This window comes from Lepidochelys kempii, chromosome 19, assembly GCF_965140285.1.
Source record: "Lepidochelys kempii isolate rLepKem1 chromosome 19, rLepKem1.hap1, whole genome shotgun sequence".
Taxonomy (NCBI): Eukaryota; Metazoa; Chordata; order Testudines; family Cheloniidae; genus Lepidochelys; species Lepidochelys kempii.
Window position 1 is genome coordinate 16549165 of NC_136398.1, and position 27667 is coordinate 16576831.

The following is a 27667-nucleotide window of genomic DNA, read 5'->3' on the forward strand; positions in this document are numbered from 1 at the left end:
GGAAAAGTTGATTTGATGTCTTTGTTGTGTCATCACTCATGAAAGCTTCCACATTAAAGTCTGAATGAAAATGAAATTGGAAGCCTGGCTCCTTTCCCACAGCTGTGGCTAATGTGTGATCAGGGCAATTTAGAGAGATTCTCATACTTGTAGGTAGTTGCTCTGCTTTCATAAGGCACATAGGGCTCTCACCGAATGGCAAGGCCAAGCAACACAGAGAGAGGCTTACAGGGTGCAAAGAACGTAGTCTCAGGAACTAGTAGTATAATCAAATGTTAAGGGCTTCAGACGTGCCTGCTCCCAGCAGGACTCTCCCCTCCCTGGTTCATCCTGCACACAGTGGAGGCCAGGCTGGAAGCATGGCATAGCTTCCTGGTACTTCCCAACAGCTCAGGAGCTCTGCATGCTGGCATGGGATCTGTTTAAGGGAGAGCACTTGCTAAACAGCGTAGAGCAAGTGATTCAATGCTTGCAGATTGGGGACTTTGCAGGCTGGACTTAGGGTGGGTCAGTGGAGGCTCTGGTAGGAGTCCCCTTATGACATTGCCATACAACCAGTGTAAGTGGGTGTCTCCTATGCTAGGCAGGGGAGGTGCAAAGTGGCTGCCAGATGCAGGTGGCTTGCGTGCTGTGCTGCTGTGAAGGTACCCGTTCTGTTTTCAGCTGGAGAGCGTCCTGTGGTGGAAGCCCCATGTTAACGATCCCTGTAGCCTGTCCCTCCCTCCCTCCAAGGAGGGGTGTGCAGGGCTCTCCTCTTAACCCTGCAGGAGAAGAGACTGTGTGCCCCAGTTCCCAGGGGAGTAGACAGCCCGACCCAGACTGAGGGGGGGCAGCATTTTCACATCTTCCAACCTTTGCCTCTAAGGCCACGTCCACAATAAAACAAAAAAACCATCTGTTAACACGGGTCAGCTGCGAAAAACGTCCAGATCCCACTGTACGCCAGGCAAGCTGGAGTTGTACCCTGGTAGCTGCTCAGGATAAATCCTGGGAACCAGCTCACACCTGTTAAAACTCCCCCTTGCCTTGGCCAGCGCAGGATGTTTGGCACATCTTAGTTAACACGAGTCAAAATCCCCCCTTTTCCTAGGGGCCACAGGCTTGTTCCTGGCTCAGCTCCCGGTTCCCTGGGCTGTGCCCCGTCCCCACGCCTTGCCCCGAGCTCCGGGCTGGGGCGTGGGCTGCAGGTGATAACCCCTCTGCGGGTCGGAGTCCTCCTGCCCCGAGCTGCGGACTCCGCGCGGGTCGGTGAGTCCCGGACCGGGAGCGGAATCGCCCCTCGCCGGAGCCCTGCCCGGCTCCGCCCGGCCCGTGGCCCCGCCCGGCTGCTGCGGGCCGGCCTGGGGAGTGACCCGGGGCCGGGCTGAGCCCGCGCCCCGCGTGCGGGGAAACAAGCTGGAGCGAAAGTGGGAGGGCGCGTGTCACGGGGCGGGGGGCGGCCAGATGCGGGGGCGGAGGATGTGGGGATGGAGAGATGAGGCAGGCTGAGAAGGATGGAGAGGGGGAGACGCCAGAGCCTGCGGTAGAGAGGTGGGGGCGGGGAGGGTAGGGGCGCGCACACTCTCACACTCACACACACACTCACACACACTCACACTCACACACACTCTGATTGTTCTCTTCCTTCCCCCAGCGCCTCTGCGTGCACAGGGCTCGGGTCTGAGCGGACCCGCTGGTGCCTGCAGGGCATCTCCAGGGGGCTGCTTTCTGCTCTCAGCCGGCGTCCTCCTGGTAGGTGCATTTGGCTGACGTGAGGCAAGCGCCAGAGCCCACAGCAGCCGCTCCGCGCACTAGCGCTGAGCCACAGGGCCAGTCCCATCAGCTGGTAGCCGGGACTCCAACGTGGCTCGGCTTCAGGCTAATCTACCCATCCCTTATCAGGGTGTCTGTCCCTGAGAGAGGCTCTTCTGCAGACAGCACTGGTCCCATAGCCCATTCGTTCCTCATTGGGATTTGGCAAGTGATTCTTGCTGGGGCAGACAGCTCAAATAAATTGGTTAGTCTCTAAGGTGCCACAAGTACTCCTTTTCTTTTTGCGAATACAGACTAACACGGCTGTTCCTCTGAAACCTCTCTTTAGATCGTTATTTAGCACCTGCCAGCATGGTATCTGAGCACCTTACAGTCCGGAGGCAGGGCAGGCTCCTTAAGAGAGACTTGCAGTGAGATGCAGTCTGATCTGTACCCACTGCTGCAGATTGGTTCTCAGACCGATTGTGATGACAGTCTCACTTAGCAACTTTCCGATGGCACTAGTCTGCTAACAAGTGAGCATTTGTGATGGAGGGGCGGTGTGTGTGTGTGAGAGAGAGAGAGAGATTTTTATATCACTGTCTATTGTCAAGATTTGATGGATTTTTGCAAAATTTTAAAGGAAGAAATGTTTGCTAGAAGTATAAGGAGTTTGGCCCAGGAGATGGTTGTCTCAGAAATGCGCTGTTAACAAGTTGTGCAATGCATGAGAGCCAGTCAAGGGCTGAAGGATTCCCTTGTCTGTATCGAAAGCCACAGCAGCTGCTTGACAACAGGAAACAATGTGTAGTGAATGGAAAAAGTGGGTGGTGCTGACTGAACAACTTCCCTTTACATCACTGCCCAAATAAGGAGCTTTAAAGTAACCTTTTCTATTACAGCCCATCAGAACATCCCCCTGGAGACTCAGGGTTCCTGTCTCTTACAAGCCACAGTCATGAGAGAGAAGGCTGCAATGCAGGGGGCATGGGAGCAGAGTCGATGCAGGTAATGAAATCCTGATTAGGCAATGAATGTTCAGGGAGGGTTTCTTTCCCTTTTATCAGCTGTGGTCAGGTGGGGGGAGGAGGGGAGAGATAGGCGCAGCAGTTTGCCCAGAAGTGAAGTAAGGGCAGTTGTAACACTCAGGCATGTCTCCCCAATGAGGTCATTGTAAATGAGTAACCAGGAGTTACTGGATGTAGGACTCCTGTATACTGTAAACATGAACGGCTTGTTTCTCTTGATCCTTCGCCAGGCAGCCCAAGTGCCAATACTGGCAAATAAATAAACTGCAGTTTGAATGTTAATTGAAGTGCATGTATAACTGATGTTCTCGGGGAGTCCTGTCTGGGACTGTCACTGGTGGTACCGGGTAGCACTGGCAGCTTGCGAGCCATCAATCTGGAATGGCTGGGTTTTTTTGGAGGGGGAGGGGTTGTTAGTAGAAGAAAGCAAGTGGCAAATAATGGGGATGCTGTCATGCAACATCTGATTAAAATATGTAACTACTTTAGCAAAGGTTTCAGAGTAGCAGCCGTGTTAGTCTGTATTCGCAAAAAGAAAAGGAGGACTTGTGGCACGTTAGAGACTAGCAAATTTATTTGAGCACAAGCTTTCGTGAGCTAGAGCTCACTTCATGGGATGCCTCTGTTTGCACTTGGAAAGGAAGGTGAACTTTAGCAAAGTTTACTGACTTTCCAAACCTGGAGACAGAAAATATCTGCAAGACGAGTGCAGTAAGAGAGAATGGCAAACTTTGCTAGAATAGTGGAGTAAAGGGCCTTTAGAGGGCTGAACCTGTTGGGCATTTTATTCTTTTCAATATTTCATGGGAGATTAACACCTGCACATCAGCATAAAATGAGGTAGTTTTAAAAATGTATGAAGTTTATGTAAATGAGCTGTAATGGTTTAAGCTCCCTAATCCTTCTCAATGGAAATTAACAGCGCCTGTAAGGCAGCCAGAGGTGTGTTCTGAAATGGAGACATGCACTGAATGGCTGCATGCGAACGTGTGGATATTTATTCTACATACGGTGTTGATGGGAAGGACTGGGCATTTTTTATTTATTTATTTTCTGTAGCCTTTGAGAATTGGGACTAATTGTGCAGCAACCACAAAAGTGTCTCTGGCCCAGTAAAACTCTGGCAAGTGAAAATGGTTGGGGCAATTGACATGGTGACGTGCAGCGTCAGCAATAGAAGCTGAACTGTGCTCTACTGCTGATAGGTAGCTCGTGGCTTCTGAGCACTTACTTCGTCTGTTTGACCATTATCATTGTCAGCAGGCAAGGACACTTTTAGCCTTTATCATCTGGAAAGCAGGCGCCTGGATGCCCCAACATCCCCTCCTTTATAGCTCTTGTCCCTGTCCTGACTTGTATTAGTACATTTCAGGGATCCCCTAGAGCATGTGGCAGAAGAGACCTACTAATGTTCCTTAGCAGTTGTCATTGTCTGGTGGGTTCACACAACCTCAATGCCATAGAAACTTTACATTCTGTTTCCCATAGAATAATATACACAGCACAGTCAGAATCCAACTCTCTGATAGGAGTAAAACTGTAGCCTGCCTGAAATGAATCGAGGACTGGGGGGGGGGTGATGATGGGGCATCTCAAAAGCCAAAAAACCTACTACTGTATAATGGCACTAACTGGCCCCCCTTGTTGACAGCCTCAGCAGAGGGGCGCTGAGTGAATCCCACTCAGCCTTAGAAGGGAACCTTCTAGTGGAGGACTGAAGGACACATGGTGGGGTGGAACAAGGGAAACATATGCTCTTATTTTCTGGGTTGCTCCTGTTCTGTGGACAGAGAGTCTCTTTCTCTGGGACTTTCAATCTGGCTCCTTTCTCCAGCACAACATTCATTTTAATTATTATTTAGAAAAGGAAAAAAGTAAAATAAAACAATTTGGTAGGGAAACTCTAATTGTGCATCAAAATGAACAGTCCTAATTGAATTATTAACTAATTAAAGTGCTGGGGAAGCTGTAAACCCCCTAAAGTTGTCCTTGTGGCAGTTTTTACATTCATGGAATCTGGGACACCATGCTCTCACTTGCAGTGATGCTTCCCCAATGTTCCCCCTGTAGAGAATGTTTGGACTCTGTTGACTTCACCTTCATCTCTGTGCAGGACTGTTGAAGTGTAAGAGAAGTAGATTGAATAATTTGTACTCTTAATAGATTATTTTTAATCTTCATCTACAATATGGATCTCTCTGATTTCTCAGGGTCAGCCATGGATTATTGAAGGAATGGGTATGTGCCCTGGCAGCATACTCTTGGTACTTTAATAAGGAGCTCCCACAAATTTTCCTTCCCCTCTATCCTGATAAGCCTATGCCTCAGGTGCAAGTGTGGCAGAGAAAATGGAGAGAGGGACTGCAGACTCTACTTGTTTGTTTTCCTGTTTAAACAAATCACGTTCTCATGGCCACAACTAAGGAGAGAGGCAGAACCACTGGGCAAACAGAAATGTTTAGAGCTTGTGCTTGAAAAATATACAGAGCTGTTGATAAAATAGCATGGTATTCAGCTAGCACAGTTTGCAGGGTGTGTGAGATTATGTACATGGGACTTCTAGGGGGATACGAAGGAGAGAATCCTCTGAGAAAATGTTTTGAAAATACCTGATGTTTATTCCAAAGGCAAAAGCAAATGTGATGTTGAGAAATATTTCCTGAGTGCCAGGGATAAGGTGTCTCTGACATGGATGGTCTAGCAGTAATCAGAGAAACAGGGACTGTACCAGGGTTTGGGAAATCAGCCCAGCCATCCTCTCAAGTTGGTGGTAGGTCTCCTGAGAACTCCCTGCAATACATCAGTGGTGAATTTCAACAGTTGTTTTGGATACACTCCTCTTGCACTGAAATAGCTAGTTTTCCTTTAGTTTCTTCTGTCTCCAGGCCCAAGTAAATGTGCAGTAAACCTTCACTCCCCACCATATCACAGTATTTCGGTTGGCAGCCAAGACAAAGACTCTCCCTTTAATCCCAGGACAGGCACAGGTATTGTAGTATTGGCTTTCCCAGGTGCTTGAATTTAGCCATGTTCTCAACATGCTGGTCCATTTCTGTATGCAGAAAAGTTTCCGTAGCCACCAGGTGAGCAAGATTTCCTTGTGCAACTGGGAGAGGGAAGGTTATTTGCTGTGCAAGGCTGAGAATGTTCCCAGTGAGGCTGAGCAGAGGAGTCTTTTGCGTACATAGAGCTACGTCTGATGGAAAAATTCTGAGAAGTTTTTTTCCCTAGCGGGCTCAATGGTAACCAATCTAAGGCTGCCTAAATGTTTCTTTTCTAACCCCTTGATTTCAGTTGCACAAAACGTTACTGAATTGGGGCACTATTCTTTTGGAGAGTTTGAGAAGAAACCATTCAGCAGCTCTTGACTGGGAGGAAATAATTAGCAAGATTCAGCCTTTACCCACACCCCAAAAATGTATGTACCCTGCACAGAGAGGGCTGCATTTGTCTGTGGCCTTGCAGCTTGTGTAATCACTGACAGCTGGGTAAAGTTAAGTGTAAAATGCCACCACTGGTGTGAAAGAGTGGGGAATCTGGCGGCATTTTACATCTGCAGAGCTCAGGTGTAAATAACGACACAAGGTGCAAGATAGGAGAATTAGGTCTGGAGTTTTCAAGGGCACAAGTGCACCAGTTTATGTGGCAAACTCTATGAGCTCAGCACATGCTGTTTTCAAACACATGGTAAACTTTGTACATAGGGTGTATAGAGTTTTCTACGCAAACGAGATTTCAGTTCCAGGGGATCCATGGCTTCCCGGCCCCAACCCACTGCCACCAAACTCAGCTGGCCCTTCCTCTGCTCTTCCTGCAGACTTTAAAAGGTCTCCGGGAAAAGAATCCATGGATCTAGGTTTTTGCAGCATTGTTGCACCAGGAAGCTTTGGGGTTCAGATTTATTGGTGCATAGGAGTGACAAGACTTGTTCTTTATGCAGGTACTGGAATTCTGGGAGTTGAAGCCAAAATTGGCTGGTCCAGTGGGATCCAGACGCTGGATTTGGGGTTTTGCAGTATGGTTGCTTCAAGGTCTTGGGTGTGTTTGATGTGCTTAGGAACAGATACACTTGTTCTCTATTTTGATGGTACAACTAGGGGCTGGGGGGAGGGGAGGAGGGGGTGCGAATCAGCAGATTCCAAGTAGATCCAGCCTTTGCCTTTTTCCACATAAACCCTTTGGCTCCCTAAGTTCCTTCTTATCATGCTCCCACATCCAACCAAGGGACTCCATTGCTGCCCATCTGCTGGAGAGCACCAAAGGGAAATCCCCCTCCTGGGCTCCGTAGCTGGTCCGCATTGGGGTAGATTCCTACCTTGCAGAGCCCATGAGGACAAAACTGATACTGTCTTTAATTCCATGACCACATGCTGTTGTTTTCCACAAGGATTGCTAACAGGTCTTGAACTCAGGCCCTTTAGATCCACAGCACAGAATTCTTTTACTTGAGCAATTGGTGGTGAAGATAGGCTGTTACCCTCTAAGTGGACCCAGCTGCAGAAGAAGACTGACACACTTTGCCAGTGGGCTAGACAGCTATTTGTGAGACAGCAGGTACCAGGATTCCCAAGTTCTGTTCCTGGCCTTGGGAGCAGAGTGTGGTCGAGTAGTTCAAGACAGGATAGCCAAGCACATAATTCGGTACATCCATTCTTAAAGACAGTGTGGTAATGTGGATAAGACTTGGGTTTGTCACAGAAGCAGCACTGCCTAAGGTGACCTCATCTGTAAAGTGCATGAATGACAGTTGCCTCATCAAGTAGGGGACCAAGGGCTTAGCTAAGAATATGGGTTGTGAAATGTACAGAGCTATTGACAGCATACAGGGAATGAATGGGAAGTAGGACTCATTGTCTCCTGGCTTGCAGCTCGGTGTCCCTTAGCCCTTACCCTAGGCTACAGGGTACTATGCAGTAGAGGATGTCTCTGTCTCTCTCTCAAAACATTTCTTTACCAGATATGTGGACAGGCCTGGCAGATTTGCCAAATGTGTGGGTGTCATGCATGATGCATGTATGACACTTGGCAGGTCTACCATAGCACCTGCTTTCGTATTTTGCTGCCTTGCTCTTTATTAATAGGTGCATCTCTGTTCCTGATGAGTTTCTGTGTTTCTTTAGCTAAGCCCCCGTGTTCCCACCCCACACATGTTAAATTCCACTCTGCCAGTGACGTCCCATCCGGGAGCTGTGGAAATGATTCAGATGTTACAAACCATATCCCAGCATCACCTGGGGAATGAGCAGCATGAGTGGATGAATTCTCAATAAACAGAGGTCTTTCCATGCCAGTGCCCGTAATTTTAAGGAACCCAAGGAAAACAAATAACTGACCTTAGGCTGGAGCAGCAGAATTGTCGCTAGCTGGAATGTGTTGTGGAGTTTTCCATGAGGCGTCACTGACTCTTTAAATAGCTGCCCACGAGTTTCATTCGCTTCCTCCTGCCCTTTATTCTATTTTCTGGTTTTGTTTCCTTCTGAGGAAATCTAGTAACATTAATTAAAAAACCAGCAAGGGCAAAGATGAGACAAAAATGTGAAGATTCAAAAATAAAAATGAAGAAACATGTTCATAAAGTGCAGTTGTTGGGGAGAAATAATGAACAATCGGTTGCCTAAAGAAAGCAAAGCAATTTCCAGTTTCTCTCTCCTTTTCAGTTAGAAGAGCTTAGCTAAACGAACACTTGGCACCTGGATAGTGAACCCAAGCCAGCATCAGCTCTGCTGCTGGAGGATTGCAGTCCGTCTAAGGCCAGATTCTCTGCTGATACAAATTTGCAGAGCTCCACGGAAGTCACTAGAGCTCTGCTTGTTTACACCAACCTTTAAAACCTTAACCTTTAAAACAGAAAAGAGCAATTTTAGGGCTGTTAATTTCCTTGGTAGGGGGGTTGAGAGGTGAATCCCGTAGCTGAAGGAGAAGTAGTAGTCACTCTACACTGGGCTAAGCGCTATATAGAATTTCTGGACTGAATTCTCCTCTTTAGAAGGGTTGGTCACAGCAGCTTCTCATTGGAGGAGGGGAAACCAGTGGGAAAAGTCTTTCGATCGAGCCTGAGCTTGAAACTTGGCTTCCTAACCTGAGTAATGACCTGAATTGAGAGATTTTTTTTTTTTTTGCAGAGAGGAAATTGGGGTTGCTAGGGGAAGAGGAAACATTTTGTTTATATTTGAGCTACAGAACAGTATAAAATATCATAGGGTTTGTACATTTTAAAGAAAAGAAGGTTTTGTTTGTTTGAAAATAGAAGATGGCTCCTTTTTTTAGAATTAGAGAAGCTGAATAAAATAGTGCACTGAAAGGTCAGACTAGAACCGTACATGAAAATGGGATATTGTGTGTATCTACAGAAGAATGCAGACTTTTTGGAAGTCAAGATGTGTGTTAAATTACTTCCCACAAACAGGACTGTAGCACTCATGTATTTCTTTTGTTACCTTCCTAGAGTAAAAGCAACAAAACCCTATGATAAAACTACCCTTCCCTAGCCAAGCACCAGTGGACCTGGTCAGTATAGGCACTTTAAAGTGTGCAGAATGGTCTTGTGGTTAAAGCACAGGACTAGAAATCAGGAGACTTGGGTTTTGTTCCCAGCTCATAGATTCCAAGGCCAGAACAGACCATTCTGATAATGTAGTCTGACCTGCATAATGCAGGCTAGAGAAGTTCAGGAATTCCTGCATCAAGCTCAAATATTATGGTTGAGTTAGAGTGTATGTGTCATAGATTAACAGTGTGAACTGTGGGGAAGTCATTTCACCACTCTATGGCCTTGTCTACAAGGGACATTGACCAGTGTCGCTATTCTAGAATAGTTGCCTGTTTGGACACTGTTCTGGAATAAAAATTACTTTTATTTCAGAATAATATGACCAGTCTGGGAGCAATTCTGGAATAATTTATTCTGCAATAGCTCTTCTGGTCAATTTCCCTGTGTAGCCACAGCCTGTGTCTCAGCTTCCAGGTCTGTAGCGTGGGGATAACAACACTTCATGACCTCTCCGGGATGTTGTCTGGCTCCTCACAATCTGCATTCTGAAAGCCCAGGGTCCAGAGTGCTAGATAACTGGCAAAGGAATATTATTTTAAACACTGTGTGTTACAGTGAGCAGCTGTAACTAACTGCTGAAACCATAGTACGGAAAAGATCATCAGTAAGGCTACAACTGTGACTTCCAAAGACCTCTGTGACTTCAGGCTGGGAGCTGTTGGGACCCCCCCAATCTCTGAGCCACTGGGGGCAGCGGGGGTACCCCGCAGCTCCCAGCCACCGTGGGCAGCAGAGGGACCCTGCAGCTCCTGGCCACTGCAGGCTGGAGTCACGGGGGGCTCCGCAGCTCCCAGCGGGCACCCACACCTGCCCAGCTGCTCCCCATTTGGTCATGGATATTTTTAGTAAAAGTCAGGGACAGGTCACGGGCTTCCATGAATTTTTCTTTATTGCCCATGACCCGTCCGTGACTTTTAGTGAAAAATATCCATGACAAAGTCTTGGCCTTAATCGTCGGCTTAGTTTGGTCGTCAAGGGCTGGACTGGAGCTGGTACTTCCACACATGCGCAGGGTTAGAGAATCAGCACGAGCTGATCAGCTTGTCCCCTTCCCTATAATGGCCAGTGGGTCTGGCTAGGAGATGTGCAGAATTCCCCTAATCAGTGCCATAGCAGGTGTGTTCCTCTTGCTCACCAGGAACTTTGGGGAGATGTTTTGGCTCACAGAAGCATAGTGCCTCCCACAGGTGCCCATGGGCAGAGCTGTGCTTCAGGGGCACAGCCTCGCTGCTAAAATATTGCAGGTTTTTCACAGTAATGATCCGGTTACCGCTGTGTTTTGCACCATTACTGCAATAGTAGCTTTTATGCAAGGAATATTTATTAAAACGAAACCCTGACTGCTGTCCTACCCCTGTTTTAAATGGCGCTGTTCACAGTCAGATATAGTGCCCCCTGGAAGGCTGAGATCATTTTTGCCAAATCAAGGAATCCAAAGTCAGTGTTGTGCTGTTTTTCTTTGGCCTGAGACAAGTCTGCGGCATTGGTTTTATTATTCATGACGCAGGGTGTATCTCTTTAAAGAAGTTGAGGGAAATTCCCAGATGAGGGTTGGTTGCCATCATGGAGTATGATTTATTTTTGATTCTGCCTGTAATACATTGCCAGCGTAGACGGTCTGTTGCCTGAATGTTTTGATCTGACATTCACCTGTGGGTATTTGGTACAAAGATAGAAAATATTTTGTGATCATATTTGCATTAATCAAAACCTGAAGTTATTCAAGAGAAGATATGTTATGCAAAAATGTACACACAAGGTTTTTGATATTTCCAAGTAAACGGGTAATGATGGGTAGAAGAAGAGTGAACACAAGCAAATATGTGAAGATAAAAATCAGAAAAGCCCAACTTTTTTGCGTTCCGCTTCACATAATGTGGCCCTCAGAGGCCATTTGCATGTGGCTTCCAGCCCATTTCTCATTGGGAAGCTGTTGGCTGTGGCTGTGTGGATCATGGGAAGCATGAAGAATTACCACAGAAAACATACTTGGATATTACTACTCAGTTTGAACCCAGTTCTGCCACACTTACATACGTTCGTTATGGTTGCAGCACATGCACAGAGAAGCTAGAGAAAAGCAAAATACTCCTGCTGGGCAGCTGCAACATAGCACAATGTTATTTCTTAGAACTCAGAACCCCAAACCGGGGCAAAAACAGGCTGCTCTCTATTGTAGCGAGGCACAACTCGCCCCACCTTGCTTTAAGCTGATTCTTTCCAGAGTGGCTGTCTGCTGACTGACTCAGACCACATGGCTTCCCCAGGGCCCTCTAGCTCCCAAGCAGGACCGGGAAATCCCTCACATTGAAAGGAATAGCTTGCCATTTTAAACTGGTTTCCAATAAACTCATGGTGAGTAAGGATAGGCAAATCAGGCTCTTCCTTTATACAGTGGCGAAATGGGTGTCATAGAATATTAGGGTTAGAAGAGACCTCAGGAGGTCGTCTAGTCCAACCCACTGCTCAAAGCAGGACCAATCCCCAATTTTTGCCCCAGATCCCTAAATGGCCCCCTCAAGGACTGAGCTCACAACCCTGGGTTTAGCAGGCCAATGCTCAAACCACTGAGCTATCCATCCCTCTCTGCCCCCCCCCCGACCCTCTAAAAGCAAACAGATGATGCTTCTGCTTGGAGGGGCTAACAATCTAAAAGGTTGAGATAACGCAGTGAGTTAGGGAGAGCCCAACAAGGTGGGGGAGTACTGGGGAGTGTGTGCTATAAATCTGATCGGGGGTGACTAGATGAGGTCTCAGTGAACAAACATATTAATTTAAATAAATAATTGATCACTGGCGTGCTTCCTGACAGAAATGAATCAGGAAGAGGATTTGAAGGAGGTGAGGGTGCTGGCTGCAGCTGGACGGGTATTTGTTGAGAATTATCTCCTGCTTTTTGGTAAAGAAATGCTGAAACCCAGAAGCCCTGTTTTACGTACTGTAGCCACAGCCGGTGTTGGGCATGTCTGCGTCCCCAGTCTGGGTCTGTTTGAATTCAGAGAGCTGGACTATTTGTAGTGGGGAGGGTGAGAATGTGGATGTGAGTGGGGAAGGTGCCAAGAACACAGGCACCGTTTCAGCTGTGAGGGATTTGCTCAGAATGGAAGCTGCAGTTCTCTATGTGTTCGAAGTCAAATAACTAAGTAAATTAAACTGCTGTTGGTGAATCTGCTACTTCTCCTTGCCGCTTCTGCATCAGCGTCATGTGAGGGTCAGAAAATGCCCCTTATAGTGCAGAAAATAAGTTGTGATTCTATCCACTCTTACCAGGTGTAATATACGGAGTCTAATGCTTGGGAAGCCGCATTTAGTTCATTGTCAGTGATGGTCCGTTATAACAATGTCCATTTATAAAGTGCGTATGTGGGTAGGTGTTGAAAGTGTACATATGCAGATACACTCAGTGATATATAAATAGTAGGATTCTAATTCAGTTTACATCTGGCATTTACCGCTGCAGAATCAGGTCTCTTTATTTGCCTAGCGTGGGCATCTGGTGCTTGTGCTATTCCGATGCTCTGAGAGGAATGGTTCCTGGTCTTGGAAAGTAGCTGTGTTTGTGCTGTAGGTGAGAGGGTGTGTGTGTATACGTGTGAGTGAGCACAGGGGATGTTTCCATTTTAACAGTGTTTTTTCTGGCACTGCTGCTTTTTCTGTAATCATTGCGGAAACTGCTAAGCTCTGGGTTCATCAAGGAAACACTAGAAATTCTTCTTGGGAGAAATATGTTAAGCAAGTGGCCACAATACTGATTTCTTCGGGGCTAATTTTAATTGGGAACAGTCTTTTCGGGAGATTTTTATTGGCCACGTTTCTGATGGAGCCAAGAAACAGCTACGACTCTGATAGGAAATGGTGTCCAAAAGCCCCCAGCTAGATTGGCAAGGGGCTGCTTTGTGTTCAGTGTCTCCAGTGGTGGGCTGTTATCACTGTATTTCAGAACATGTTCGGTATATGAGAAAAAGGATTCCTTACTAACAGCCAGATTTTCTTCTGGGGAGGAAAAAAAATCTTCTTTGAAGTAAACATGTCTGAACTCAGTGGAGTCCATGTGCAGAATGGTGGCAGATTTGGCCTATGCCTTGTAGCATTTCCCTAATTCAGGGGCTCAGTCTGTTTATCAAAGCATTTATTAGGCCCCTGTTAGCTGTAGGCTGCTACATTGGAGGGATAGATGTCCTACCCATGTGTGCCCACAGATGGCCCTATTGCAGTGAAGCCAAGGGGGTGTCACTTTGTGGGAGAGGGACGAGATTTGGGAAGTGTGCATAACATGATGCCCAGCCCTGTGGACTTTCCTGTATGTTACTGCCTACCAACGAGTGGGGGGCAGGAAGGAGTCAGGGGATCCATCAGCCATTTCCTCCACATAGGGGTCATGCCTGTGGCAAGAAGGTGACTCAAGTTATGAGATTGCAGTAATAGTCGCAGAGTGACTCCGCAGTTGCTCCATGGCATGGACAGAGAAGGATTCCTCTACCCCCATCCCAGCCCCAGACAAATTCCGAAGTGCACAGCACAAGTGCTCCTGCCATGCACTGTGTCCAGAATTTTGGCACCTGCATAGCACATTTCAACTGATAATCACATGGAAAGGAGAATTGGGATATGCAAGAGGGATGTGGTGATATCAGATACCCAATTCGTTATAACCCCAGAGGCTGTTCATTAGGACTGCAGAGACCAAGGGCACCTGATGGGCTGTTCACTCTCATGGTTTTGCTGGTTAATGACTCTTGATCCATGCAGTTAAGCTGGATTCCAGCACAGTCAGTGTCTTTGCCAGGCACTCTTTTTCCTCCTTCTGCAATGCCCGCTGCACAGGGAGAAATAGCTGGGGCATGTTTCATGGGGAGCTTCCTTCATGGGAGTGGCAGCCGCCATTTATCAGCTAGTGCACAAGTAATGAAGAATGCTGCTGCCCCTTTCCGGAGGGATTGCATTCACCCTGGAGTGTAATGCCTGTGCACAGATAAAGCTGACAGGGCTGTGCTACCAGCCCAGGAAGAGCTCTGGAGAACTTCAAAACCTCTGTTACGGATGTATCATAAAAGCGAGTCCCTGACTGTGGACTTGCACTCACTGAAGCACTGACAATCCCTGGCACTTCCCACAAGAGTAGGATGTTAGCCCTGGCTAAATTATGGCATGAGCAATGACATTTCTGCCTATCTAAAATTTCTCCTTTGGTATGAAATAGACACAGTTTTCCTCTTCCCTTCATGCCTTAACCTGTTGTGTAACATTTTTATGCACTGTCATGCAGCTGTTGTGTACAGCCCTAGATTGGTTATACTGAGACCTTGTCTACACTGCAGGTTACTTCAGCATAATTTACGTCGCTCAGGGCTGTGAATAATCCACATCCCCCTGAGCGACGTCAGTGACACTGACCTAAGCGCCGGTGTGGACAGTGCTGTGTCGGCTCCCGTCGGCTTACGGGACGGTCTGTGACTCCCCCGCAAGGCATGCGGCTGCATTGCTGCGAGTGCTGTAGGGTGTCTGTAGGAACTGACGTGCTGGATCAGACTAGGGGTCCATCTAGTTCAGTATCCTGTCGCTGAGAATGCTCAGTTGCCACATTTGTCAGAGGAATGTGTAAGAACCCCCATAGGGGACAATTATAAGAGAGGTTTGTTCCTGGCCTAGGTACTGCTGTTTGTTATTGTTACTAATTTTTGGTTATTTGTCATCTGTATAGTACCCATGGTGTGCTAGGAGTGTACAGAGGAATAAACAGCATGCTATGGTCCTTGCAACAAAGAGTTTACAGTCTGAGACAAAATCAAAGCAAAGGGAGCATGTCAGCCAGGGGAAGACAGAGGGTTACAATGACCAGATAATGAGCTGGGGTTTGGTAGCTCTGCCTATGTTTGTGCGTGTGTGTCTGTGCGTGTGTGGGTGTGCATGAACACATGAGCTTAAGGGCCCTTTCTTTCACTAGTTGTTATGGAGAGACGGATACCGGAAGGAGGAAAGGAGGCTTTGTCTGTGCTATACATATTTGATGTTTTGCGAGTTTGCATTTTAATAAACGCTTTAATAAGTTACTCAAATCAGTCTCTCACTCTGTTTTCGGGGCTCTGGAGACATTCCATTTGCTTAACACTCTTAATGACTCAGAGTTCTACAAATGATTTATTATTATTGATTTGTACACCACCCAACATAGGCATCAAGGCAGCGGTATGTAACATGGTTCTTACAGAAACACACCACCCACTGTTGAAACAGCCCTTCTGATTAAAAGATTTGTGCAATTCAATGACCTGCAGCATTTAATTATTGATTCAGCTTTTAATTTTCAGTCCATCACTCCAGTTTTGTCTCCTGTGACTTCCTAAAGCTCTTGGGGGGTGCCCGGAGGTAAAGCATCAGCACACACATTTATAGCTGGCTGGCTGCTGTCCTGTTTGCAAGGCAGGTTGGAGTATGCTCAGTGTTAACTTGTTCAATTCCAGCTTTAGTTGGGTGGATCCAGAGAGGTTCTAAGTATCTAGAGTGCCCTCTGAATTCAGTAGGCAGTTCAAGTTTCAGGCTTAAGGAACCCCAGTAGGCAGTGAGTGCACCTTGGGCCCTCTGTAAAGGGAGCAAAAATTTAAATAAATCAAATATCTTAACTGTGCTTTTAGTCTTTCTTTTTTCCCTTTACAAGTTGCATCTTTATACAGATGAGTTGTGACTGCTTGCTCAGGAGGCATGTTGTTCTGCTCAGTCCATTTGATACTGTGGAGAGAATTGACAAGAATCGCCACAATAAAAATTTAATTAAATGCCGAGCAAAAATTTGCAATGGATAAAATGTGGTACCTGCAGTACTGTGTTGACATCTGTTCACACACCCAAAGGGGGGCCATTAGTGCCTTCAGGATCAGGAGAAAAACACTGGGCCAATTATCATGTTTTTTATTTTTTCAGTCTCTGGCAGAGAGATCTATTATGTTTAATATTTTATAGAAATGAGTCTTTGCCATCCTTCCTATGAGTCATTCTTCCATAAGAACCCACAAGTCTGTTTAGATTTTAATCCCTTTAGTGTATTTAAAAGTAGATTCTATATCTTGTGAAGGAAGCATCTTTTGTATACGATATGAATGTTACCCCACTGGCATGCAGTCCCAGAAAATGGAAGTTTCTTTAATTTCAGCCAACTATGTGCATGGAGGCATGGCCTGCAGTACCTTGTAAAGTGGCAGACACATTCAGGTTGTTCATAGACTCATAAGGCCCAGTTCTGAAGTCCTGACTCAGACAATACTCCCATTGACACACATGGAACTTTATCCTGATTACAGACTTCAGGACTGAGGCCACAGAAACTGGAAATGGAGAATTTCATCTAAATCCACCTGCCTCCTGAAAGAAGAAAGTTTTCCATTGCTTAGTATATATTGCTGGGTCCAGTCTAGTCTTAGATAACTCAGGTGCTGGGATTTATGCACTTGATGAATCTTCATGAAAGTTTTTTTCAGATATTCATCCTTCATTTTCTTTTGATCACTTTGACCTGATCAGACCTAACTATATTTGCAATGGATAACCCTCAAAATATAGGTTTCAGAGTAACAGCCGTGTTAGTCTGTATTCACAAAAAGAAAAGGAGGACTTGTGGCACCTTAGAGACTAACCAATTTATTTGAGCATGAGCTTTTGTGAGCTACAGCTCACTTCATTTCCACTCAAAATATATTCACTCTCGAATGTACTTTCACTTTTCAGATGTTTCTGGTCTGTTATATAGCCTTAGAGACTAACCAATTTATTTGAGCATAAGCTTTCGTGAGCTACAGCTCACTTCATTTCCACTCAAAATATATTCACTCTCAAATGTACTTTCACTTTTCAGATGTTTCTGGTCTGTTATATAGCCCCAGTAGCTGTCGTTCAGCTAAGCTACTGCCTCTTAGTCTCTTCATTTCTTTCCTCACATAACTAAGCCTTCTGACTGTTTCTCTGAATTCCTTGCCATCGGTTTGTGTTTCTGAAGCTGGGATACCTGGAACTGAAGATGATATTATTTTCTGTTGATTTTCAGCCAAACTCATGTTGAGTAGCCTCCTAGGTTTGAGACCAAAATACGTGTAAGTTTAATTTAAATATCTGCAGTGGAAACTTTCTATGGAAAGAAGGTAGCCAAAAAAAGCCCCTGAGAGAACAAAGTTATTTGCCCTACTGAATGACTTGCTTTGCTGCATTGTTTTCCGTTTGTATCAGCCATTTGTCTCCTGCAGGGTGTGCAGTTGTGGCTCTTTCATGTGTCAGCCAGCAAAAGTTCAGCAGAATTTCAGTGCACTGCAGAGCATTACCGCTTCTCTATTGCATGGCAAGTAATATCAAATCTGTTTTACAAAGTTATCATGAAAGATCTGCGCTCTGTGTACAAATCATCCAATGGCTCCATGTCATGAGTGGAATTTAAAACTCATTGTGATTCCCTAACGCTTTGCTCAGGAATATCATTTTTGTTTAGTTCTTCAGATAAGCAAATTAAAGGACTGATGGCACAGTAATTGCTGATGTATTAAACCATTTTGACCAGAGAGTCAAGAATGATGCAAACTTATTTGTTTGTTGAGGAACTCTGTTTGCAAGATGTGCAATACAGGAATTTGGTTTTCATCTCAAATGCTTTTATAACTTGCCTGTGTAATACCGACAGACCCCAATCGTTGGTGGACGGGATCAAACCTGGGACCTCGGTGTATGAGTTTCTACTGCATGAGCTAAAAGCCACATGACCCTTAGCTAAGGCTATAGCAGACTCATTCATTTTTATGTGGTCTTGATGCCACGAGAGGGGACAGACCGCCACACCCACGAGTTGTGTGGGTTACACTTGGTTCACTGTACTTTGTCAGCTACAGCTTATACTGTCATGGGGTTGCCTTACCAAATTGTTAACAAAGACAACACTCATTTATTGGGCCAAATAATTTGACTCTCTGAAGGGACTTATTCTTTGCAGAAAACATTTGGAGAAAGGGCAAGTGACCTAAAGCTAAGGAAGAAAAGGGTTATACTAGACATCAGGAAATATTTCTTGTAACTGAACATTAGAATAGACCTTCAGAGGGAGGAGGGCAAGAAATGTTCTCTGCAGATATTCAGGGGATGATTACATAAAACATCAGTGGGAATGATGGTGGGGAATAATATTGCAAAATGCCACGGGACAGACTGCATGGGTGAGGTGATTCCACGCTCTTCTGGCTCCATTACCTATAAAAATGAGAGAGCTGATCTTCTGGATTGCAAGCATCAATGCAAAACCTTCTCCAGTGAACTGTAAAATGTGTGGTCTCTCATCATATTGCTCATATGACAGGAAATCTCACATTAGCTTTCTCATGCTCACTTTTGGAATGAAGCGTGGATATTCATGACTTTTCAGTTTGGAAGGTGAGAGGTTCGAGATGGTACCCCAGGGAAGCTAAGTGACTTTTTTAGTCTACTAAACTGCAGTGTATCTGTTTAACAGGTCCTTACACTGTACTTACAATAATTATCTTCAGAGACAGGGCCTACAAGGATTATGTTCCTCCTTTAGACTTTCTTTCACCAATGGAGTATCTGCTTAACCAAGATTTATGTCCAATGAAATGCCAACTCAGACTCAGGAGATATCCTAGTCTCATCCCTTCTAATTCAGCAGGATGTTCTAAATCTCTTTGAAAGACAGTCCGCAAAGTTAAAATGCCTAAAACACTCCCCTTCCCCAAGCTCTGTCTCTCTGTCTGTCTGTCGTTTTAGTGTCCTCTCCTCAGGGCAGGGACCATCCTTTCTTGTATATCTAGAAAAACCCTTAGAATACTATTGGTATTACTGCAAACAAATTATCAGTACAAGTACTAAAAATGTGCTGAATGAATAAATCCATGGTCTGCTGGTTGTGTGAATGTTGGTGATAGTTATAACAGTTGATGTAAACCCCAAGTTGCTGTGATTTCAAAGAGAAGATTTTTTTAAGGTGTTGTATTTTAGAAGAGCATGCAAAACTTCTTGGTGGCTGAACATTTTATTGGCATTGGCATTTTCCTTAGTGACCTTGGACATGGTCCTAGCACTATTCACTGTACCACAGTTATTGGTTGTGTAGTCACTCTAGACCCAAGAGTCAGGTTTATGGATTTCTCCCAGGCTGGAAAGAGTCAGGTTTCTATCTAGGGAGACCCAGCTTACACTCTAGAGCAGAATGACTAAGGGCATGTCTACACTTGCCATTTAAAGTGGGAAAAGTCCCTTTTTTGCGCAAAAACCGTGAGAGCATTTAGTTGCCAATGACTTTTTGCGGTGAAACTCAGAAGTTTCACCGCAAAAAGGAAACCACCTCCATGAGAGGCGTACAGCTCTTACCAGTGATACTTTTGCGGTGATGTGCAAGTGAAGACATGTTCTTCCTGTTTACAGCGCTTTTAGCCTCCGCAGGATATCCCACAGTGCCTAGGTGACCACTCTGGCCAGCAGCTCTCCTGCTCTGACGCCAGGTAAACAGATGTCCACTCCTCCCCCTGTAAAGCCCCAGGAACTTTGAAACTCCCCTTCCTGTTGTCTTGGCAAGTGCTCATGTGTCATCTGGCCAGGTGACAATGCCTGCTCCATGGAGCAAATGATCCCCTGCTTGGAGCAATGGTGAGCTCCTGGAGCTGATCAGTGTTTGGGGAGTGCTGGCTGTGCAGGGACCCAGGATGCCCCGCAAACACCACCCCACCCGCCTTCCCTCAAGACCTATCGTCAAAATGGAGAGAGCTACACTGTGGGATAGCTGCCCTTAGTGCGTTGCTCTCATCAGGGATGGAAGTGCTGCAAAGGTGAACACGATCTGATGCCTGTGGAAGTAAATGAGTACACAAACCAGCGCTTTTCTTTCACCGGTTCACTATCTCCGGTGAAACCGACAGTGCAAAAACTCTGCAAGTGTAGACATTGCCTAATACATACTACCCCATTCACTAGGAAACCTGACCTGAGATTGCAGTAGCCTACTGAGCATGTTCCCAGAGGAGGGGAAAGATAAGGCATCCCATTCTTCTCGGCCACACACAAAAACACTTGAAAAGTAATGGTTAAAAAATTGTGAGCAAACTGCTGAGAATGTGGAGGCTAATAAGGCCAGTGATTTATATTTGAGGGGAAACAAGGAGAATTCCCTCTCAGCTATCTATTCCTTGTTTCAGCATTCCATATCCTTCCAGTCTTATTTTTCCTCTTCATTTTTTTTCTGTGGATTGGATTTTCATTTGCTGAAAACACATCTTACATACCTCAGACCACAGCTTCCAGCTTTTGTGTCATCCCCTTTCTCCCTTTTAGGAATTTTAAAAATAAATCTCTGGATGATGATGGACTTTGTGACAGGGTTGGGCCAGATGGCTACAGGAGAGTGATAGAAAGCAGATATATTAGCCCCAGGTTAAGTAGGTCCCTTTTCCCTTGGTAAGGTAACAGGGAAGGTTCTAGAACAATCAGGAACTTTCTGGAAACAATTAAGACAGACAAGCTGATTAGAACACCTGCAGCCAATCAAGAAGCTGATAGAATCAATTAAGGCAGGCTAATCAGAGCACCTGGGTTTAAAAAGGAGCTCACTTCAGTTTGTGGTGCGTGTGTGAGAAGCTGGGAGCAAGAGGCACTAGGAGCTGAGAGTGAGAACATATACTGCTGAAGGACTGAGAAGTACAAGCATTATCAGACATCTGGAGGAAGGTCCTATGGTGAGGATAAAGAAGGTGTTGGGAGGTGGCCATGGGGAAGTAGCCCAGGGAGTTGTAGCTGTCACACAGGTGTTCCAGGAGGCACTCCAGACAGCTGCATTCCACAGGGCCCTGGGCTGGAACCCGGAGTAGAGGGTGGGCCTGTGTTGCTCCCAAACCTCCCAACTCCTGGTCAGACACAGGAGGAGTTGACCTGGACTGTGGGTTCACGAAAATGGCCAAACTGAGGGCTGCCCTGAATCTCCGAGGCGAGCAAATCCGCCAATAAGTGCCAGACCCACCAAGGTAGAGGAGGAACTTTGTCACAACTTATAATTGGCCCATCTGAAAACAAAGAACCAACTTAAGAAGATTGTCTGGGTTTTCTGGTAGGATAGGAGTTGCACTAAATGGCAAACTCTGTTTTTGACGGCAAGACTCAAGTTCCAACTCAACACGGGCTAAGGACAGTGTTGATCATAACTAGTCAGTTGTTCATTATGCATGATTTAGTATAATTCCATAAAAGAAGACAAGAAAGTCTTGGTTGGACATGATTTTAATCGCTGATGTTAATTAATCCTGAGTTATTTTAATAAAGTCATAAAGTCAGGCAGGAAATGAACAAAACCATTACAGCAAGAATTCTCTGATTTCACACTTAAGAGAGGAAGGAACAGGTTTGAAGATGCTGTGTTCTTGCTGCAGTATCACTTACTAATATTCTTTTTTTCAGCTCACAAAATGCTCTTCTTTCCTCACCTCTAGATGTGTCAGTTGTAATTCAGTTCAGAAGCTATGACCCTTTCCATCTCTTTCCTGTTGACAGGAAGAAATAGCACATGTATGGGAGGAAACCTTTCTTCTTCTAAATTTTGTAGCAGAAAAATGTCTATTCTAGCATTTCAGTCACTCCGTGACATTACCTCTATGGGATTCCCAACACTTACTGGCAACAGTTCCTTGCTACCAGACCAAGACTCTAAGTGCTTGGTGCTTTTCCTTCAGCACTGTATCTGTCAACCTACAGTGGACCTTAGAATGCAAGACTGAGGTACAAGAAAGGAGGTCTTCTCCTCTGCAGGCCTGCAATTTCATGTCGCTAACTACCAAGCATAGTTAATGAAATATAATTTTAATACCTATTCCAGGATTACGGACTTCACGGTTAAGCTTCCCACAGAGGGCCCAATTTCAGTCTCTTTTAGCTAAGGGAAAACTAGTGCCAAAGGTAGCCAGGCTGCAGTGGATGTGGCAGACATGGCTTCCAGAAGTTTGGCTGCTGGTTTAGTCTTAAAGAGGCTGCAATAGTCAGGGTTTCCTAAGGAGGTCCAAAATACCATCCAGGACCTGACTTTTGACCGTTTAATCTCTTTAATGAGAACCAGGTGAGTCCCTGAACTCACTAAAACACTCGAGATCAACACTGCATTCCCTGGGGGATTTATATTTTGGCCCCCAAAAGGAAACACCAAATGCAACCCAGTAGACTGAGGCCACCCCTCCTCATGAACCTTATTGCCAGCACATAGCCGAGCCACCACGCAAATGCCAGAGGATTCAGAGGCCTTGCTATTTGGCCCCTGCTACTGCCACAGCCTCTACTCACTCTCAACCACCAGCCACTCTCAACCCCGTGTTGATCGAGGCCTCTGTACACCACTGATGCCAACCATGTTGTCCCCTGTTACCTTTGGGAGCCATCTTGCACTCTTCACCCACAATCTGGAACAAGATTTCTATAGACAGTTGATTTCTGGAGATTATCTACTAGGGATACTCGATAGCGTTTCTCTCTTTCCCATCTCACAAACCCCTCCCCGGGTCCCCTTCAGGGATGACTCTCCTGAGGTAATTTTTAAATGGGAAGCAGAATCCCAGTTACACCGAGAGGCAATAGAGCGTGTTCCATCTCATAACCATGGGAGAGGATTCTACTCCCTGAATTTTCCTAATTCCCCAAAAAGGCGGAGGGTGGAAACCCATCTTGGGCTTTTGGCAACTCAACATCTTTATTCAATAATGGAAGTTTACACTGACATATATGATCTCCTCCCTTCAGGAAGGGATGTTGTTTGTGGCTCTCAGCATGAAGGATGCAAATTTCCATATGGAAATTCACCCATCACACAGGAAGTTGCTGCATTTTATGGTAGGCCAGGAACACTTCCCATTTCAAATCCTCCCCTTTGGGCAGGCTATGGCACCAAGAGTATTTGTAAATGTTGTCTCTGTGGTAGCAGCCAGATGAGATGTCAGGGCTATACGATATTCCCATACCTGGATGATTGGCTACTGGTAGACTGATCTCGTCAGGAGGCCTGGTTGGCAACAAGGGGTCTTTCTTATACAACTTTTAACAGCCCTAAGTGTTTGCATAAAAGAACAAAAATCTCTTTTGTTACCCACAAGGTCAATAAACTTTATAGGGGTAAGGTTGGACTCAATTTCTGCGAGAGCATTCCTCCCCTCAGAAAGATCTCATGCAGTGAGCGCCCTGATTTCACACATCACTTGCAGACCACGAACCACAGTGCTCAAGTACCTCTCACTATTAGGCCACATGCCCACATTCACCTGCATGATTCCTCTTGCCAGATTCCACTTTTGATGCCTACAGGCTTGGCCCCACTTGACCCCAATCAAGCAAGGACCACATCAACTCCAGGGTGGTCATGCCCACCAGAGTTGTCACCTCTCTAACTCAGCAGACGAACCAGGAAAAAGTCATGATGGGAGTTCCCTTCAGCCCTCCCACCCACAGGGCCACCATTCTGATGGACACCTCCCTTCTGAGGTGGGGTGCTCACTTGGACAGAGCCAAAATCATTCTCCTAGCTCTCTACTGGCCCGGATGGTTCTGGTTCCCCAAATGTCTAACAATGACTGCCTGCCCACAATCAGGATTTGCCTGGTTTGGGATCTCCTAACCGAAAATGGGGGAAAGACCAAGCATCCCAATCCAGGTTCACTCCATCTCACGGCCTGGGTTTTGGATGGGCGTTGGAAATAGAATGCTCATGTTCAGCCCCCATTCAGGTGATCCGTAACCAGAGAAGAAAATAGCCTACTAGATCCTGCTATCGAGATAAATGGAGACATTTTTCATCCTGGGCAATACTGCACCAACATTCTTCAGATACTGTAATCATTCCGTTTGTTCTAGACTGTCTCCTATCCCTAAAGATTTCTGGTCTCTCTGTGAGTTCGCTACTAGTACACCTAGCAGTGATTAGTGCCTTCCTCCCTCTGGTGGAAGGACGCTCCAGCTCCCCAGCTACAATATGATTCATGAAACATCTGATCAGGACCTTCCCTTGTCCTGTTCAAGCTCACTAGTCCACCTTTTGGCCCCATGGCGATTTGTACCATCTCCCCCCCTCCTTCGCCTCCCCCCCACCCACCCCCCGTCCATGAAGGTGGCGTTCTTTGTAGCTATCACCGCAGCTAGGAGAGTTAGTGAGCTAGGAGCCATTGTGGTGAACCCTCCTTATATGGTGTTTCACAAAGAGAATGTTTCTCTTCAGCTATGCTCCAAGTTTCTCCCCAAGATTGTTTCTGAGTTCCACATTACTCCAATGATGCACTGACCTGTATTTTCCCCGAAACCCCACACTTCCTCTGGAGACAGACCTTACTCCCTTGGTGTCTGGTGTGCCCTGGTGTTCTATCTGCAAAGAACTAAACCCACTAGGAAATCACCAAGACTCTATTGCCATAGCAGACAGGCTGTGTGGGCAAACCATATCCTCCCAGGGGATTTCTAAATGGGTCTCAGGATGCATCTTGGAGTGCTACAAGTTCCTCCCCATAGGGAAGTCACAGCTCACTCCATGCAAGCACAAGCTTTCTCTACAGCATCCCTATCAGACATTCCGCTGCAGGACATCTGCAGACTGGCCACCTGGATTTTGATCCACACATTCCGACACACTGTGCCCTAGTTCATGCTACAGCTGCGGATGCAACCATGGGATCTACAGTATTTCAAGCATCTTGGCTACCAGCTTCCTCGCACTTGCCTCCAGTGTGAACGCTGCTTTCCAATCACCCATGTGTGCAATGCACATAGGGACCATCACTCGACAAAAAAGTGTAGGTTACTTACTGTAACTGAATGTTCTTTGAGATGTGTGGCTCCTATCTGTATTCTGCTACCACCCTCTGTCCCCTCTGCTTCGTATCCCATTGTATTGAGGTAAGGAGAGACACTGGAGAGGCCTTGAAATGCACTGCTTCTTGTACCCTTGGTTGGAAGCACAAGGAGATCTACTGTGTATGTGTGGGCCAACGGACACTGTTTTGAAGAACTTCCAGACTCAGGCGCATGGTGTACCCGTGTGTGGAATACAGAGAGGGACCACAAACCTTGGAGAACCTCCAGTTACCCTAAGTAACCTCCACTTTTGGTTGGTTCTGTTGCCTGAGTAAAGACTTCAAGGTTAGGCCCAAATTTGCATTTGTCACATGGTGGCCACCATCTTGGGTTTGTGAAGGGTCATTTTTAAAGGCAAGAAGCTTCCAGCATGTTTATTTAAGTGGCTTGTGGCTGCCATATGGGAAAGGAGCTCAGAAAATAAAATTAAAGATCGATAGAAAGCCCTGTTTTTATAAAAGCAGCACAAGAAAGTGAGTGTTAGTATATGGTAAGAGCCTTGCTTAGCTGCAGAATGCACTATGCTATTGACCCCACAATTTACATGCCCAACCCATACAGTGATACACACCCTGCTGTGAACGCTGCTTATAAAACCAATCAGTCTTCTACAGTTTCCATTACGAGTCACCTAAGAATGTTTGGCTGCTGAGCTGTCTGGAGAGGCTGAAGATGCTAATGTCTTTCAGGAGGAGAGGTGCCAGGTTGCAAGCGTACAGACCTACAGATTGGCTCAACTGGGGCAGGTTTACCCTGTTAAATCCTGTTCAAACTGCTCACATCATGTCACTGCCAAGACATGGCATTGCCTGGCAGCCTTGCCAGGGAGGAAAGTATTAGTCTTGCTACCACTAACCACTCCTCTATCTCAAGTGCCTGGACTGCTGCTTTTTTCATCTGATGTTCCTGGTCCAAATCCCAGCTTGGGCAGATGCCTCCCAGTTGAGACTGGTGTGATGATAAGGAGAAATCTGTCTGTTATTTCATAGGATGATCCCTAACTAAACTGGCTACAGAGTGTCAAAGATGACATGAAAGGAAAGCTGTTCAGATGGTTTATGAATTAGACAAACAGCAATCACAGTCTTTATTCCCTTGGTTTTCTAATAGGTTCCTTGTGATTAGATACACGATGGGTACTACGGAGCGCAGCCCCCGTTAGCCACACTTGAGTGGCAGAGTAGTTGCTATCATGCTAGAGGAATTTGTCCTCCAAAAAGAAGGAAATTGCTGGCGTTGGCATGGCAGCCAGCATATGCTTACCGGGATACACTATGATAAACCCATGCAATACTTAGCTGGCATTAGTTTCTATTGTAATTGGATGCAATTCTGTATGCTTCTGAAATATTGTATATTTTATTTTCTCCCTCCCTTTTTTAAAGTGAATTTACTTCTGGTTAAAGTATCTGTATGGACTGCCCTGGAGACTGAATTCCCCTTGTTTATCCACAGAACAGATACAGCCTGGGGCAGAAATAGCTGGGTGGGCTTGAGGTTTAGTGTGGGTACTGGCCAAAGCTTCCTGGGAGGAAGGGAGTACCTTTCACTACCCTAGATCTTGAGCAGAAGGTTGCCCAGACCTGGGACTGACTTTTCTTTTGATGCTGTAAAGGGAGAATTTTATGGTGTAGTGGGAAGGGTAAACCGAATTGATATCCAACTGCTGGGAAGAAACTTAGGCTCCTCTCATGGGACCAGGTCAGGCACCTTGTTCCAGCCTCTCTGCTGAGGCTTCCAAAACGGGGGCCAATTGTGAGGGGATTTTTTTAAATTTATTTTTGTAGTCGGGCAAAATGTTAAAAATATTTGCACTCTCTCATCAGCTGTCAAACTTCCCACATTTGCCAGGACTAGAGACAAACAAGCTCACTCCATTCATCCCCATCACTATTCTGTGCAGGTTATTTTTAATAAGAAATTAGCTCTTTGATCATTTACATTTTAATCTCTCACCTACAGGTGGCTATTTTGTGTGCAATGCGGGAAGCCAGATTTGTTTAAAAATAAAATTGTATTAATATCCTTCCGTGTATGTATGGCTGCACTTTAGCGCAAATGAAATGAACTATACTGTTCTGTTTACACCTCCTCTCCTCTTGATATTTTGTTCTTGAAAGCATTATTTTGGCTCTCATGAAAGGAAGGATGGTCTTGAGGTGACAGAACTGGTCTGGGACTCAGGAGTGGAGCTTGTTGGGAATTTTTTGATGTTTTCCCCTCAGAATGCAGATTCTTCAAAACTGAAACTTTCACCCAAATGTACCAGTTTCAATTAAACTTTCATCAGGGAAGGTTTCTCAGGTCCAGGATGGAATTTCTGGTTCAAACAAGAGAGAAAGATCTACCTGACCATAGCCAATGGCCTGGTGGTGAGGGCACTCACCTGGGAGGCTCACCACCAGGCTCGTGGCTATTCTTGGTGTGTGTTTTGTTTCTCTCTCTCTCTCTCTCTCTCTCTCTCTCTCTCATTTTTTGAAAAAAACTTTGAAAGGTCTTGGGTTCACCCCAA

General features: G+C 45.8%; 1 protein-coding gene across 6 annotated transcripts in view; it reads left to right on the forward strand.

Moving 5' to 3' along the window:
- Positions 1–27667, forward strand: part of HIVEP3 (HIVEP zinc finger 3) — a 493156-nt gene that overhangs the window by 321162 nt on the left and 144327 nt on the right. For 4 of the 6 annotated variants that reach the window (XM_078849451.1, XM_073317990.2, XM_073317989.2 and 1 more), the window contains one exon: positions 2634–2739. The exons of the other annotated variants lie outside the window; for them this stretch is intronic. The gene's annotated coding sequence lies outside the window, so the exon portion shown is untranslated. The remainder of the gene's footprint in view (positions 1–2633; positions 2740–27667) is intronic. 6 annotated transcript variants of the gene reach the window in all.